The sequence below is a fragment of the Canis lupus genome, chromosome X (assembly GCF_048164855.1).
Source record: "Canis lupus baileyi chromosome X, mCanLup2.hap1, whole genome shotgun sequence".
In the NCBI taxonomy this organism is placed as follows: Eukaryota; Metazoa; Chordata; class Mammalia; order Carnivora; family Canidae; genus Canis; species Canis lupus.
This window is the reverse complement of record NC_132876.1, coordinates 55,447,643-55,464,182: the sequence shown is the minus strand read 5'-3', so window position 1 is coordinate 55,464,182 and position 16,540 is coordinate 55,447,643. Positions and strand designations below refer to the sequence as shown.

Genomic DNA, 16,540 nt, shown 5'->3' with positions numbered 1-16,540 from the left:
CTATGTCACTCACTCTTCTCTTTCACTTCATTATCCTATCATTTAGAGCATCCAGTTTGGATTGTATCTCATTTAATTGATGATTAATTAACTCTGTGGCAGAGAGTACACTCCCTCTGGTTCTTTCTTTTGAGGCGAATTCTTTCTTCTAGTCATTTTGTCCAGTGCAGAGTGGGTATATGACTGGACTGAGTCAAAAATACCAACTACGACCTATGTAAAATATACCATAGATGATTTCAAAATGGTTAGCAATCAGAAAATAAAGAAAAAGAAGAACAGAACAAAATAAAACAAAAGGACCACTAAAGTAAAAAACAAAATTTAAACCAAAGTAGTAGAAATAAAACACCAAGAACCAAAGACAAAGAAGAAAAGGAAAAAGAGAAAAAAAAAATAAAACAAAGTGGAGAAAGAAGGGAAAAACAAGGGGGGGGGTGATGGAGGTGATGAAGAAGTGGCAGTGGAGAGAGAATGTAGTCTACCTGAGGGGTCCTAGAGGTTGATCTTCTTGGTTCTGAGTATATTTTTTTTTTGTATGTTAGAAGAAGCCCAATCCCAAATTTATATAAACCAGCAATACTTAATAGGAAGCCACAACATTGACCATGAAAGCATAAACAAGACCAAAGAGGGGGACAGAATGGGAAGGAAGAGAGAATATAATCTCACAGAATGAACCAACATGGTGTTCTACTTTCTTCTGGGTGTATGTTGGTCATGTTTTAGAAGGTACTGACTTCCACCATTGTAAAACAAAACAAGGCACAAAAAACAAAAATCTGTACCTCATATATCTACCAAAACTAAATTGAATATGCTGAAGGGAATCCATAAGTGAAAAATATATCTAAGTCATGCATTTGTAGAAATATAAAAGTCAAAAAGTAGAAAAAAAAACCCTTAATAATGAGGAGCTGGTAATATATTGTAGTTAAGGTAGGAAAAAAGAAAAAATATTGAAAATATTTAGTTGATACAAAAATGAGTCATAATGGAAAAAGAAAAAGAAAAAAAAAGAAAAGAGAAGAAAAGAAAAATGAAAACAAAAGAAAACAAAAAAGGACCCTCTAGTTCTATATTTTCTCTCAGTCCTGGAGCTTTCTTGCACTTCTTGATCACTAAATTTGCTCTTCCCTTGTTCTTCCAGCTGGTCTTCTGAGGGAGGAGTCTTCTGTGCTGATTCTCAGGTTTCTTTTCTGGGGTGGAGATACCCACCCCTTGCCAGGTGCAGGGCTCAGTGTGAGCTTTTTATCTTGTGAGGCCTTTGTTCCCTAGAGTCCCTGCCTCTTCCAACACAAGGTAAAACTAAGAGGAAAAACAACAATGGCGGTGGCCAGATTTCCAGCTGTGGAGTCCAGCTCTCTGTGAGTAACTAACCACTGTCTCCCGGTCTACACTGGCCTAGATGCTCCCAGGGGTGGGCGAGGCTGTGCTGATCTGCACAGTTTGCAGGATGCCCAGCAGCAGGAGAGTTCTCACTGTTCTGTTCCCTCCCTGTTTATGCCTGTTCCATGGGGCATGGAGGATTATTGCCTTTGTCTGTGCCACTGGACCTGCACTCCTGGGGAACACCTCTCCTGAAGGGAATCGGGCACAGCCACCTCCATCTGAAGCCAGGCTCTAGGGTAAAGGGAGTTCCAGAGCCAACCCGCCTAACTGATTGGCTTCTCCCACATGCCTTGGAGGGCTGTGGCTCTGGAGCCCTTTACTGAGATTGAACTGCGGTTTGTGGTGGGCTTTCCCCCAGGTATCCCTCTTCTTATAGTGACTCCAGGAATGTTGAAGCTTCACTGACCCTCATGTGAATCTGTCTGATTTCCCTGCTAAGCACTTTTCTGTCAGTGAAAACTCTGGCATGGATTTTTTTTTTTTAAAGAAAAAGGTGGAATTTAATCTTTATTTACAGGACACTGTAAGATGGAAGATTCCACATAGAAATAAGCAACCCACTGAGAGGAGGAGCTTCATACAGTTTGTACAGTTCAGAACTGGTCAAGTATAGTTTCGTTGTAAAAAGTGCTACAATAACAAAACACATTTAAAAAGAGTTCTTAGTAGAGAAACAGTAAGACAAACTTCTACCAAACAGTACACAACAAACAACTTTCTGTCTCAGCTGTACAATCTAAAAGTTAAAGGTCCCAGGAGTGCCATCCTGAACTTGGAATGTATAGCCTTCAGAGGTAGTTTCGGGCACAACATTCTGATCTTCCTCTTCCTCTACAGAGAAATACTTCTCAATCAAGTTTAATGAAGCTTTGTACACACTCATTTTCATAGTTTTGTAGAGCTTCAATTTTGTCCAAACCCCCACATTCTTCAATCATTATACTAAGTTTCTCAGTTTCACCTAGTTTCTCAGCAGCCTGAAAGATGTTTGAAATGGCATCTAGAATAACCAGAATAATTTTAGTATCTTTTGCAGTTAAGAGGTTCATCAATGGTTCTATTATGCCACAATGAACGAGGTATACAATCTGTTCAACTGTTCCACCACTTGTATAGTTGGTCACAGCCCATACAGCTTCCTTTTGTGTCTTAAAGTCTGCCTTAGAGAGAACACCAACGAGGAATGGGACTAATCCATGATTCACAACTTGCCGTATCTGGTCCTGGCGACCAGCTGTGATGTTTGACATTGTCCATGTAGCTTCCTTCTGAATATTAGTTTTGGGGTTCGTTAGCAGGCTGGGAAAGACAGCAAGTGTTCCTGCATCTATTACAACCTGAGTCTGTTCATCTGTCCCAGTGGCAATATTTCCTATGGCTCTTAGTGCAGGAGTCACAATGGGTAATTCAGTAGCTCCTAAAAGCTTCACAAGTTGGGGCACAACTCCTGTTTTCACAACCATTTCAATCCGTTCATTTGGACCATCAGTAAGGTAGGAAATGGCCCAGCAGGTATCTGCTAATACTTCTGGATCATCATGATGCAGGAGACGAACTAAGGTAGGAAGAATCTGCTCAACAGCATTTAACGGGGGTGCTGGATTCTTGTCGCGACAAAGGTTTGAGAGTGTCCAAGTAAGGTTACATAAGTAACCACATGCTAAAGATGACATATCAGGAACTGCAAGGAGAGCCAACAGTGGGTCAACTGCACCATACTTGATAACCAAGTCTCGAAAAACTGAACCATCACCTGCAATGTTTCCTAGAGCCCATACAGCTTGTTCACTGATGTGGGCATGGGAAGATGCCAACAGAGAAATGAATGCTGGGATAGCACCTCCATCGACCACAGCCTTGGTCTGTTCTGATGTCCCAGAAGCAATGTTAGTGAGGCCCCAAGCAGATTCAAACTGAATAGGACTACAATCAGTTCTGCCCAAGAAGGACACAAATTTTGGAATCAAACCAGCCCGGATTATGTTGTCCATGCGGGGCTGTTTTTCCCTAGAAAGTAGTTTCCTAGCAGCTTGAGTAGCTTGGAGCTGGCTTTCCAAATTGTTGCTATTTATGCCTTTGACAATGTCACCAACAGACCAATTTACAGTGCCCTGGTTGTTGCGGTTTTCCTGCAGTGGAGAGGTAGTGTCATCAGGAAATGAGCTTACATTTCTCCTTTTCAGCATCTGGTCATCCTTCTTCGCTTTCCTCAGCTCCACATTAACTTCTATTCGGCGCCGCCTCATTTCCGTACTGCCTTTCCCCTTGTTCTTGAATCTGTTAAGGCGGGCAGCTGGTGAATTAGCATTCTCGTTGGCGGACGTGGTTATGAGACAAAGGGAGAAAGCTCCACGGCCGGCTCAGGCTTCCACGGGAGGCGGTGCGGGGCGCGCAGGCTGCGGGTCAGCTGCCCTCAAAACGTCCACCGCGGATCAGCCGAGAGACGGTGTTGGCATGGATTTTTAAAGTTCAAGTTTCTCCAGGGCTGGGCTTTCCTGCCCGGGAGGAGGCTCTTGCCACTCTGCTTTAACCTGGCTACTCATGGTTCTCCTCCACTTTATTCTTTTTTATTTTTACTTTTCTCCTTCCTACCATGTTAGAAGCAAAAACTTTTCTCTCTGTAACATTCCAGCTGCTCTATCTTTAAATCTCAAGTTGAATTCTTAGATGTTCAGGGTGTTTTGAAATATTTCTAGGTAAGTTTGTGGGGCCAGGTGAGTTGAGGACTCCTACTCTTCCACCATTTTGCCTCTCCCTCTCAGCAATTGCATTTTTAAATGTTTTTTTAATCAAGAAAAATAATGAATGTTTTTTAAGATAGAATTTTTAATGAAGAAACTAATGCCTCCAAATATAATATCTAACTAAATAGTATTCAATACGTTTTATTTTTCGGACATTCAATTATGCATTATGTATAAAGTAAGTTGGATCTTGTTGAGTCAGAACAATGTAGATATAATTGACTGTTTAAGGACTTAGTTACATGAGAAAGGTTTACATTGTGTATTCTACCTCTACATCAGATCATAAATTCCTTGAATGCTAGTTACATGACTGTTTTTTTTTTTTTTTTGTCCCTAACCTACAAGTTGTTTGGGTCCACACATTTTAGCACAATATTCTTGTGCATAGAGGATACTCAGTAAATGAATAATTTCTTAGTTGCAGAATGAAGTTAAGAAATGTCTGGTGATCATATCCATATGGCCTTTTGCTCCTGACTTTAGAAACAAATTGAAGGTGGGAGAACCTGGGTGACTCAGTTGGTCAAGCATTCAACTCTTGATTTTGGTTTAGGTCACTCTCTCAGGGTCCTAAGATTGAGCCTTGTGTTGGTCTCTGCACTGAGCATGGAGTCTACTTAAGATTCTCTCTCTCCCTCTGCCCTTTCACCCCTGTGCTCGATCTCTCTTTAAAATAAATAAACACATAATAAGTAAAAAATAAAAATTAGAAAAGAAGCAAATTGAAGTTATATAATTAAAGATGAGACAGTAAGAAGCAAGACAGCACTATAATTTCTATTTTTATAAACCAATTAACAACATGGCTATTATATTATTTTGTCAAGGACATATAACATGTCAAGGCATATAGAGAAGCATAATTTGTATCTTTTTTTCTCAGTCTCAGTTCTCTCTTATAATAGGTTGCCATTCTCTTCCACCTTATGTGTGGAGTATAGATTATATCAAAAGAAATTTATTTGTAGTGCTAACTACTTACAAAATAAAATCATATTCTTTACATTTTCTACAATTGTACTATATAATTGTATTGTGGTAATGTTATTGATCATAACTTCTATATATTTTATAAATATGTCACCAGGGCAAAGAAAACTAATGACACTTGATGTGGAAATAAAATGAATGTATTTGTCAAGAACATTGAAATTTTAAGAATCTCTTGTATTATCTCTCAACATCAAAGTTTATATAATATACTCAATTTTGAATAAGAAATGAAAAAGAGCATTAATGACAGAAGTAATAACGGCAAAGAATACTGAAATTAATAATGTTAAATGGAAATAAAAGAATAAAATAATGGGTATAAATCTGGGAAGAGAATCCAGGAACATAACAGAGTGCTATCTACTATTCTCTTCAGGAAGTAGGAGTAGGACAAATTCTGCCCACATATTGTTCTCAATGTATATAATGTAGGGATAAAAATGAGTGACCTTTATCTTCTCTTTTATGTTGTTATTCCTTTTCCACTCTCTTTCCTTTGATTTTTCCATATGTCTCTGCATATTTAGTAGTCTGTTCCACTTAGTTTGATTTTTGAGCTCTTTCAAGGACAAGGAGTTTATACATCTTATTAACCAAACAGTAGGAAATATGAAGGTAAACTTACATAATTTTATTGGTAAAAAACCTAAAACAGAAATAAACAGATCTGTTCAGTTTGGTGCATGATTTTCCTATTGTATTTAGCTACTTGCTTTTTAGTAACATGACCAAAATCAACTATAGACACTATCACATATGGACAAAGCACATGGACATAATACCAGAATTCACTTTGAGTTGGATCCAGGGAAACTAACTATGTAGTCCTTTCACAAACAACTTCTTACCGGCTTGAAAGCAATAGATTTGGAGGGATTACAAAGAGAAAAACACAGAAAAAATCACTTGGGATATGAAGCTTTATACCCTTTCTTCCAGTATCCCCAACTATGCAATGCAAATATCTCAATACACACGATCAGAATATTGGATGTCTTAATATTTTTACACAATTGAATGTCTATTTAAAGAATATTTAAAGCCCCAAATCTTCTCTTTGCCTCAGCTCAGTGGATTTCTACCATGTCTATTTTTATGCCAGCAGAAGTCTGGGATTTCATTTTCAGGAGAGGTCTCAGAACTGTAGGGTATCAGGCACATATCTTTACCCTAACTCTAAACCTAGCTTTACCCCTAACCCATAAAACCTAGCCTGTAACCGTAACCCTAACACTAACCCTAAACATAACCTTCTGGAGAGGTCTTTGAAATGCAGGATACCACACACATACTCTCAGCCTCAGCCTCCTCCTAACACCAATTTTAATCGTAAATAAATGTTTTAATTGATGCCTCAAAGAGATTTTATTAAACTCAGGATTTTGTCAGTTTATTATTTTTAATTTGAAGTATAGTAATCTCTGAAGAAGAAATATAAAAATAGAATTGCTTTATAAAATAAGTTCATAGTCAATAAATATTTATCTTCTTCCTCACATTATAGAAATTCAACAAGTAATTTCTGTCGTCTGCATCTGTTCTTTGGAGTTATTCTGCAACTCATAAAAATAAATTCATTCATTATTTTTCCCACAATAAGTGGGCACAGTAGATGTGGTATTGAGAGTTAATTAATCATTCCTGAGCATATGTCAGAATAACATCAAAGGTTCAGTATCTGTATTTTTTTCCTGATAAAATGACTAACTTATCATGTGTGAATAACATGTCAAAAATTCCTAAAATATGAAACTCAAGAACAAAATACAAAAAACCCCTTCTTCAAAATAAAATAATATTTGAAAAGCAAATATTAATGAGCTTCTTCCATGTATGTTAAAAACTACCAGTGCTTTATTGGCACTGAATCTATCAACTGATATGACAGATTCAAGATTAAGTTCTTTTTTTTAAGATTTTATTTATTCATGAGAGACACACAGAGAGAGGCAGGGACATAGGCAGAGGGAGAAGCAGGCTCCCTGCAGTGAGCCTGATGTAGGACTTGATCCCAGGACCCAAGGTTCATGACCTGAGCCAAAGGCAGAGGCTCAAACACTGAGTGACCCAGGCATCTCCAAGATTAAGTTCTTATACCTTCTATTGACATTTTGAAGCAGGCCATTTTTGTTGTGAGAGAGGAAAAGAAAAGGTCATAGATATCTTATCAGTCATATTTTCATATAAGACAGAAATGTCTGTTTAATGTCAGTGAACAACTCAGGTGGGGATTCATGGGTTATCTGTTGGAGCAAAGCATCTCTATCTCATTTTACATGTAAAGGTTTATTACCCTTTAAAATTTGCAATAATAAAATAGTTTATTAGATGGATTCTCCATAAAAGATACATTATGTAACTTTCCAATCTTCCTCCTCCTCCCATAATGTCAATATGATCTTCAAAGATCCAAGAAGCAATAGTTTATCTGACTGTCTTCTGAAAAAGTAAAACTTTGAATTAAAAATTTTATGACTTACACATAGAATTATATGTTAAAGTGAAAACATAAGCATATATGGTAGACTACAATCAACATTTAATAATAAATGCTTATGTATCTTGACTTCTTACAAAACAAGAACAATGATCCAAACAAATTCAATGGGATTTACTTACTTGATGTTCAAAAATTCATTTTAGTCAAGGGGCCCTTAGTAGTCCACCCTTATGGTGGCAGTCATAGATATTTAGTTATTATATGCGTAGACAATGGTTTTAATTCACTGCTGTTTCCGTTTTTAAGATGTCTGTTTCTATATGTATTCAAACCATAGAGAAGATGATCTAGAGCATATTCTTCCCCTGTAAAATGTTTTTTATAGCATCCATTAAGATATTATTCTTCCTAATTGGATTCGTGCTAGTTTTATGTTAATGAGGGATAAAAAGGAATGTTTTATTAAATCACTTTGAAAGTATTAACTTGAAATATTTACTTCTAATACATGTCTTTTGTGCTAAAATCTTTTTTATCTTTAGATATTTTAAAAATTCTCTTTTACATTTTTAATATAAGTATATATTGAATTACAGCCAAACTGCGTTATAAAAGATACATATATATATATATATATTTTTTTTTTTTTTTTAGTTATTTGGATATGTGACTATATGTGTGTGTGTGTGTGTGTGTGCTCAAGCTCAGCCATCAACCCTTTTACTGCTAGTGATAAATGTCAAATTAATCAATGATCATATAAATCACTTATTCATAGACAAGTAATCCATTCAGTAATTTAATTGTAGAACATTAGATGTCATTATACATTCACATAGTTTTACTTAATGAAATGTTTCATGTTAAACATGACATTAATAGTTAATAAATAGTTAATAATAAAGAAGAGGTTCTTTTTCCCCTTCAGATGCCTTTACAGTCTTCTAATGCAATAAAAAATTTTGATAGAGTGAAAATAAAATGGTATGGAAAAAATAAAGAGCATTTGAAATCAGTCTAAAATATGAGAGGCATCTTGTTAGAAATGGATTCCCTATGTACATCTGTATTAAGGAAAGCAGCTGACCCTCAGGAACACTCTTAAACCATTTACACTTATGTTTTATACCCAGGTTTATAATACCTGGTTTGTGTCACAATATATTTTCTATTGCTTGCAACTGAGGATGCTGGACTTCTAGATATCATGAGATCAAATCCACATCCTCCTTTATGAATTCATAGATCCTTATTTATTTTATAATCTGCTTTTGTGCAATGTGTATATTCTTATATAAGTAAAGTCCTTTATAATTTATGTTCATTATCTATATTGTAGTAGATGTGTAGCAGTTTTCACATAAATACTTGAATCTTTAATCTATTTGCAAATCCAAGATTATATTTTTTCTTATTTTCTTCAAGAGACATCATTTTGGGGCTTAATGCTATCCTTGAAGCCAAATATTATATTAGGTTGTAGTCATAGAGATCACATGAAACAGAAAAAGACATTATACATCTGAGCAAGAGAGAGATTTAAAAAGAGAACAATGGCTGAGGTCAGTCAGAGCCATGAGCTTTCTTGTTAGGGTAATTTATAGCATCCATTCTCTTCCACCACATTTTTATATTTGTTCATTTGCGCAATACTCTCACCTGGATTTCTCAACTCAAAGAGGTTGTATAAATAATTGGAAACGTCCTGTCTTTTTACCTCTGACAACCTCTGCTGGCAAAGCTGTTGGCTACCAGTGATTCAGCTCTGGCTTGTTCACAAATTCAAAAGGAAACTAAAACAATATACAACACTAAATATGAAATATTTTGAGCCAAGGTTTGTGCTAAACTGGTACATAGCAGAAGTATGATTCTAATTCTGACCTATTTGACTTCACAAATCCAGGAACTCAATCAATATTTTGTATTACTTTTCAGTAACTTTCAAAAATATGAGTTTAGGGATTAAGACTATTCATCTATGAGGTGTTTTAATTCAGAGAAATCAAGTACACCAAATGATAATGGACAAATAAAGTATGAGACACTAATCATAGACAGCATTATTGACTTCTTGACAATACTCAAAATTTCCTGTAGAGTTGCTTTCCTAAAGTGAATCATTCATTCTGAAAAGATCTCTAAGCATCTGACATATGGGGATTAATGAATGCATAATTGCAGGTCAGTGCATGTGGGTATAGGTGGTAAAATCTCACAGATATAGCTCATAGAATTTTAAATATGGTAACATTTCGCCTAAACTTTTATGGAATGAAGATTAATATATACATTTAGATGATTTTTTAAGATTTTATTTATTTATTCATGAGAGAGAGAGAGAGAGAGAGAGAGGCAGAGACACAGGCAGAGGAAGAAGCAGGCTCCATGCAGGGAACCCAATGCGAGACTTGATCCTGGATCCCCAGGATCAGGCCCTGGGCCAAAGGCAGCGCTAAACTGCTGAGCCACCCGGGCTGCCTTTTTTTTTTTAAAGATTTTATTCATTTAGATGATTAAAGCCATTGTGTACTTATGTATTAGTCTTTAGCTAAAATATATAGCCTAAATAATGACAGTTTCTTGTTTGTATATTTAAAATTTTAAATTGTGATAAAAGATATAATTCTTTTTGTTGTTTTATATATCTAACAAGTCATGCTTAACTTTGGGGAATATAATAGGAAATCTAAGGCAAATTTAAAAAAAATTCGAAATGGTCATTTAAAAAAATGTACCTCCTGCTTGAAGTTCATGTATTTACCTAAAAGTAAAAAATTTTGGAATATATATATACTGATCTCAGGGATTCTAGACTTGCCCTCTTTAGTTATTTCTCAATAAACCCTCCAAAACCATCTTATAAAGACAAAGTCAAATTACATCACTCTTCTGCTCACAAACCACCAATTGTTTCCCATTCTTCTCCAAGAAAGTTAGAATATTTGATCAGGACCTACAAGGCCCTCTACAATTTGCCCCTCTCTCTTTCCATTTTTTTTAACCTGCTTTTCTACTACTTTCTACTGATCTCTTTCAGGTCCAGCTACACTAAGTCACTTACTATTCTTAAAACAAGCACACCACAGGACACCTGGGTGGCTCAGTGGTTGAGTGCCTGCCTTTGGCTAAGGAAGTGATCCTGGGGTCCTGGGATTGAGTCCCACATTGGGGTCCCTGCAAGGAGTCTGCTTCTCCCTCTGCCTATATCTTTGCCTCTCTTTCTGTGTCTCTCATGAATATATAAATAAAATCTTTAAAAAAATAAGCACACCACAATTTCAGGGTTTTTCTTCATTGTATTCACTCTCCCCAGAATGTTTTGCACCAGATAAATGCATAGCTATATCTGTGGTAGTTAAATTAATAGAACTCCAAAAATGTCTTTGTCCTAATCTCTGCAACCTGTAAATATGTTATTATTGTACATGGCCAAATGAACTTTGCAGATGTGAATAAGGCAATGAAGCTTAAAATGGGAAATTACCCTGGATTAACTGGACAAGCTCAATAACATTGCAGGAATTCTTAAAAACAGAGAGCCTTTTCTTGCTGCCCTCAGGAGATGCAAAGGTGAAAGTTCAGAAATATTATTGGGTTTGAAGATGGGAAGAGAAGCCATGAGCGAAGGAATTCAGGAAGCCTCTAAGCAAAGGAAAAACAGAGAGAGAGAGAGAGAGAGATAAACCAAGAAACACTCTTTTTTTTTTAAATTATAGAGAACAAACTGATGATTATCAGAAGATGGTGTGTGGGGGGGATGTGTTAAATAGGTGATGGGGCCTTTCTGCCCCTGGACGCCACGAGTAAGCATCGTTAAAGTCTCCCGTCCCACTGCCATCATGTCTAACTAAGTCAGAGTCTCCCAAAGAGCCCGAGCAGCTGCGGAGGCTCTTCATAGGAGGTTTGAGCTTCGAAACAACCGATGAGAGTCTGAGGAGCCATTTTGAGCAATGGGGGACGCTTACGGACTGTGTGGTAATGAGAGACCCCAACACCAAGCGCTCCAGAGGCTTTGGGTTCCACCGTGGAGGAGGTGGACGCGGCCATGAACGCTCGTTGCACAAGGTGGACGGAAGAGTCGTGGAACCAGAGGGCTGTCTCCCGAGAAGATTCTCAAAGACCCGGTGCCCACTTAACTGTGAAAAAGATTTTTGTTGGTGGCATTAAAGAAGACTGAAGAACATCATCTAAGATTATTTTGAACAGTATGGGAAAATTGAAGTGATTGAGATCATGACTGACCGAGGCAAAAAAAGAGGTTTTGCTTTTGTGACCTTTGATGACCATGACTCTGTAGGCAAGATTGTCATTCAAAAACACCATACTGTGAATGGCCACAACTGTGAAGTAAGGAAAGCCCTATCGAAGCAAGACATGGCTAGTGCTTCATCCAGCCAAAGAGGCCGAAGTGGTTCTGGAAACTTTGGTGGTGGTCGTGGAGGTGGTTTTGGTGGGAATGACAACTTTGGTCGTGAGGGAACTTCAGTGGTCGAGGTGGCTTCTGTGGCAGTCGAGGTGGTGGTGGATACCGTGGCAGTGGGGATGGTTATAACGGATTTGGTAATGACGGAAGCAACTTTGGAGGTGGCGGAAGCTATAACGATTTTGGCAATTACAACAATCAATCCTCAAATTTTGGATCCATGAAAGGAGGAAATTTTGGAGGCAGAAGCTCTGGCCCCTATGGTGGTGGAGGCCAATACTTTGCCAAACCACGAAACCAAGGTGGCTATGGTGGTTCCAGCAGCAGCAGCAGCTATGGCAGTGGCAGAAGGTTTTAATTACTGCCAGAAAACAAAGCTTAGCAGGAGAGGAGAGCCAGAAAAGTGACAGGGAAGTTCCAGGTTACAACAGATTTGTGAACTCAGCCAAGCACAGTGGTGGCAGGGCCTAGCTGCTACAAAGAAGACATGATTTAGACAATACTCATGTGTATGGGCAAAAACACGAGGACTGTATTTGTGACTAATTGTATAACAGGTTATTTTAGTTTCCGTTCTGTGGAAAGTGTAAAGCATTCCAACAAAAGGTTTTAAAGTAGATTTTTTTTTTTGCACCCATGCTGTTGATTGCTAAATGTAATAGTCTGATCATGACGCTGAATAAATGTGTCTTTTTTTTAAATGTGCTGTGTAAAGTTAGTCTACTCTGAAGCCATCTTGGTAAACTACCCCAACAGTGTGAAGTTAGAATTCCTTCAGGGTGACGCCAGGTTCCATTCGAAATTTATTTGCAACCTGCTTGGGCACAGAAGCCATTGTCTCCACAAACCTTGGTGTGGTTGAACTAACAGTTAATGTGTTGCGACCTGGAGTTCACCGTTAAAAGGGTCACCCAAGCAGAGTTCTGGAGTTTATTTAGTTATTATGATTGTTGGCACATCCTATGCAATGTATCTAAATTGAATTATGGTATCAGATAAAATTATAGATGGGATTAAAGCTTGTGTATTGTCCATTATCATGTGTAATCAATAAACGATGTAATATTCTCTTGGAAAAAAAATAAATAGGTGATGGGGATTAAAGAGTGTATTTGTTATGATGAGCACTGGGTGTTATATGTAAGTGATAAATCACTAAATTCTACTCCTGAAACCAATATTACACTATAAGTAAATTAAATTTAAATTAAAATTTGGGGAAAAAAGGAAAGAAGAAAAGATTAAAATACAAAGCCCATTTAGTTTATCCATACTTATTTAAAAAGACGAAATTTTGAATAAAAAATAATAGTATATCACTGTATGTTAACAAACTGGAATTAAAATAAAAACTTTTAAAAAGTAAAAGATGGAAAAGGATTTTCCCACAGAGCTTCCAGAAAGGAACACAGCCCTACCGCTGATACCTTGATTTTAGCCCACTGATCACCCTGTTAAAATTATGACCTATAGAACTATAATGTAATACATTTGTGTTGTTTTAAGGCATTTTTTTGGTGGTCACTTTTTTACAGAAGCCATGGGAAATGGATATATTATCTTTAGCTCTTTCCAGTCTTTATTCAAAAATACCACACATTTTCACTAAGATCTATCCTATAGATCCTATTTTAAATTTTTATTTCCTGATGTTCCTTACATGGTTCTCCTCTCTAGTTTTTCTTTTTTAAGATTTTATTTATTTATTCATGAAAGATACAGAGAGATAGGAAAAGCCATAGGCAGAGTGAGAAGCAGGCTCCCAGTGGGGGGACTGTATCCCAGGACACCAGGATCACACCTTGAGCTAAAGGCAGACACTCAACCACTGAGCCACCCAGACATCCCTCTAGTTTTTCCATAGAACATGCCACTATCTATTGTATATCTACATCTATTTTGATACTTATATTGATATGAAGTTATATGTCCATGTTCATTATTTGTCTTCCTCCACCAGAATATTATTTCTATCAGATCAGGAATACTTGCTCTATTTTTTTAAAGATTTTATTGATTTATTCATGAGAGACAGAGAGAGATAGAGAGAGAGGCAGAGACACAGGCGGAGGGAGAAGTAGGCTCCACGCAGGGAGCCCGAGGCGGGACTCGATCCCGGGACTCCAGGATCACTCCATGGGCCAAAGGCAGGCGCTAAACCTCTGAGCCACCCAGCATTTCCTGTTTTGTTTTGCTTTTAACTGATGTCTCCTCACTATATACAAAAGTTTCTAACACACAGATGTTGAATATTTATTGAATGTATATGAATTATTTTTAAAAGAATTTTAGTTGATTAATTGTATAAAGAAATCTGAAAATTGACTCAAAAATAGATTATATAGCAATCAAAAATAGATTATATAGCAATGACCTATCTTGCTTGACAAGTATAATTTATGTCTATATAATGATTTTGTTAATCTTTAAAAACATTTGATAGTTTTTCCTAAATTCATAAAAAATTGTACTTCATACATTTCTTTAGATCTACATTTATAACCTAAATACAAATGAAGCAGAATAGCTTATAAGTATGTGCATAAAAATTGTAGACCTGTGAACATTTATTTTGTTGTTAGTTATTTTTATGCTAGTGTACTCCAAAAGATATACATTCTACTCATATTTTCATTATTCTCTTTTGTCATGAAATGTTTGTGTACTGATAGACAATAAAAATTGGTATATTTCACTGCTGGTAACGTTTAAACTTATATGCAATTCAAAGGGGAAAAAGAATTTGCAAATAGATTTCAAACTTCTGAATAGCCTCTGTTCAGTATGATGGTAACGTACTGTAATCACAGGCCCATTCTTTTTCATTCCTAAGAGACAATAATTCCTAGTCAGGTACATCTGTTTTAAGAACGAAAATTTTCTCTATTTTACAAGACTCGCTTTCTTTCAACCATCTTTTCAACTGAATTCTACTCCTGCAAAACTTTTTCATGTTAGCTCACAAATAATTTCAAATTTCCTTGTCTTCAGAAAAAGTTGCCCAAGAATAAAATTCAGATTACGTTCAACTCCAGGATGACCTAATTTAACTTAATGTGAATAATGATACTCAATTTCATTAAAAACAATTTCTTTCACTTTAATCTAAAATGTACATTTAACAGTAACTTCTATTTCTTTTGCTATCTTTAAAATTCTACTTGAGTAATTTCTAAGATCTATAACTGCTATACACAATTTCATCTTAGGTGTTATCAGTGTTATTTATAGTGTAATACAACTATATTTTTTACGTAGAAAGACTAGCTCCTGTTGTCTCTCTCTCTCTTTTTTTTTTTTTTTTTTGCTCCTGTTGTCTCTTGATTAGACCATCAGGAAGTCCTTCTATATCAGTGCTTTTGGTAAATGATTCACATTTAAAAAAATTTTTCATTTTAATTTTCCAATATACTTAACATACAGCGTAATATTAGTTTCAAATGTACAATATAGTGATTCAACAATTCCATACATCACCCATTGCACATCATGACAAGCACCCTCCTTTTTTAAAAAAAATTTTAATTTTTATTTATTTATGATAGTCAGAGAGAGAGAGAGAGAGAGGCAGAGACACAAGCAGGCTCCATGCACCGGGAGCCCGATGTGGGATTCGATCCTGGGTCTCTAGGATCGCGCCCTGGGCCAAAGGCAGGTGCTAAACCGCTGCGCCACCCGGGCACCCTCCTTTATACCCATTGCTTATCTCACCCATCCCCTACCCACCTCCCCTCTGGTAACCATCACATTTTTCTCTATAGTTAAGAGTCTATTTCTTGATCTCTCTTTCTCTCTCTTTCCTTTGCTTATTTGTTTTGTTTTGTTAAATTCTGTATATGAATGAGATCATATGGTATTTTTCTTTCTCTGACTGACTTATTTTGCTTAGTATTATACATTCTAGCTCCACCTACATCATTGCAAATGGCAAGATTTCATTCCTGTTTATGGATGAATAATATTCCATTGTGTATGAATACCAAATCTTCTTTATCAACTCTTCAGTTGATGGATGCATGAGCTGTTTCCATTATATGGCTCTTGTAGATTATATATTATAATGCCCTGATAATAAACATCAGGGTGCATGTATCCCTTTAAATTGTTTTTTTTCTTTTTGTATTTTTGGTGTACATACCCAGTAGTGCAATTACTGGATCATAGTGTACTTCTATTTTTAACTTTCTGAGGAACCTCCATATAGTTTTATAGAGTGGCTGCACCAGTTTGTATTACCACCAACAGTGAAAGAGGGTTTCTTTTTCTACACATCTTCACCAACACTTGTTTCTTGTGTTTTTGATTTTAGCCATTCTGACAAATGTGAGGTGATATCTCATTGTAGTTTGATTTGCATTTACCTAATGAGGAGTGATGTTGACCATTTTTTCATATATTTTCTGGCCATCTAAATGTCTTTTTTGATAAAATATCTATTAGTGTCTTCTGTCCAGTTTTTAATTGGATTATTTGTTTTTTGGGGATGTTGAGTTGTATTTTTTTTTGTATACTTTGGACAGTAACCCTTTATTGAATGTGTCA

At 36.4% G+C, this 16,540-nt stretch overlaps 1 protein-coding gene and 1 pseudogene across 4 annotated transcripts in view; one reads left to right on the top strand and one right to left on the bottom strand.

Moving 5' to 3' along the window:
• Positions 1-16,540, top strand: part of PCDH11X (protocadherin 11 X-linked) — a 501,886-nt gene that overhangs the window by 255,906 nt on the left and 229,440 nt on the right. The window lies entirely within an intron of this gene.
• LOC140627807 (importin subunit alpha-1 pseudogene) overlaps positions 1,887-16,540 on the bottom strand; it is a 54,000-nt pseudogene continuing 39,346 nt past the window's right edge.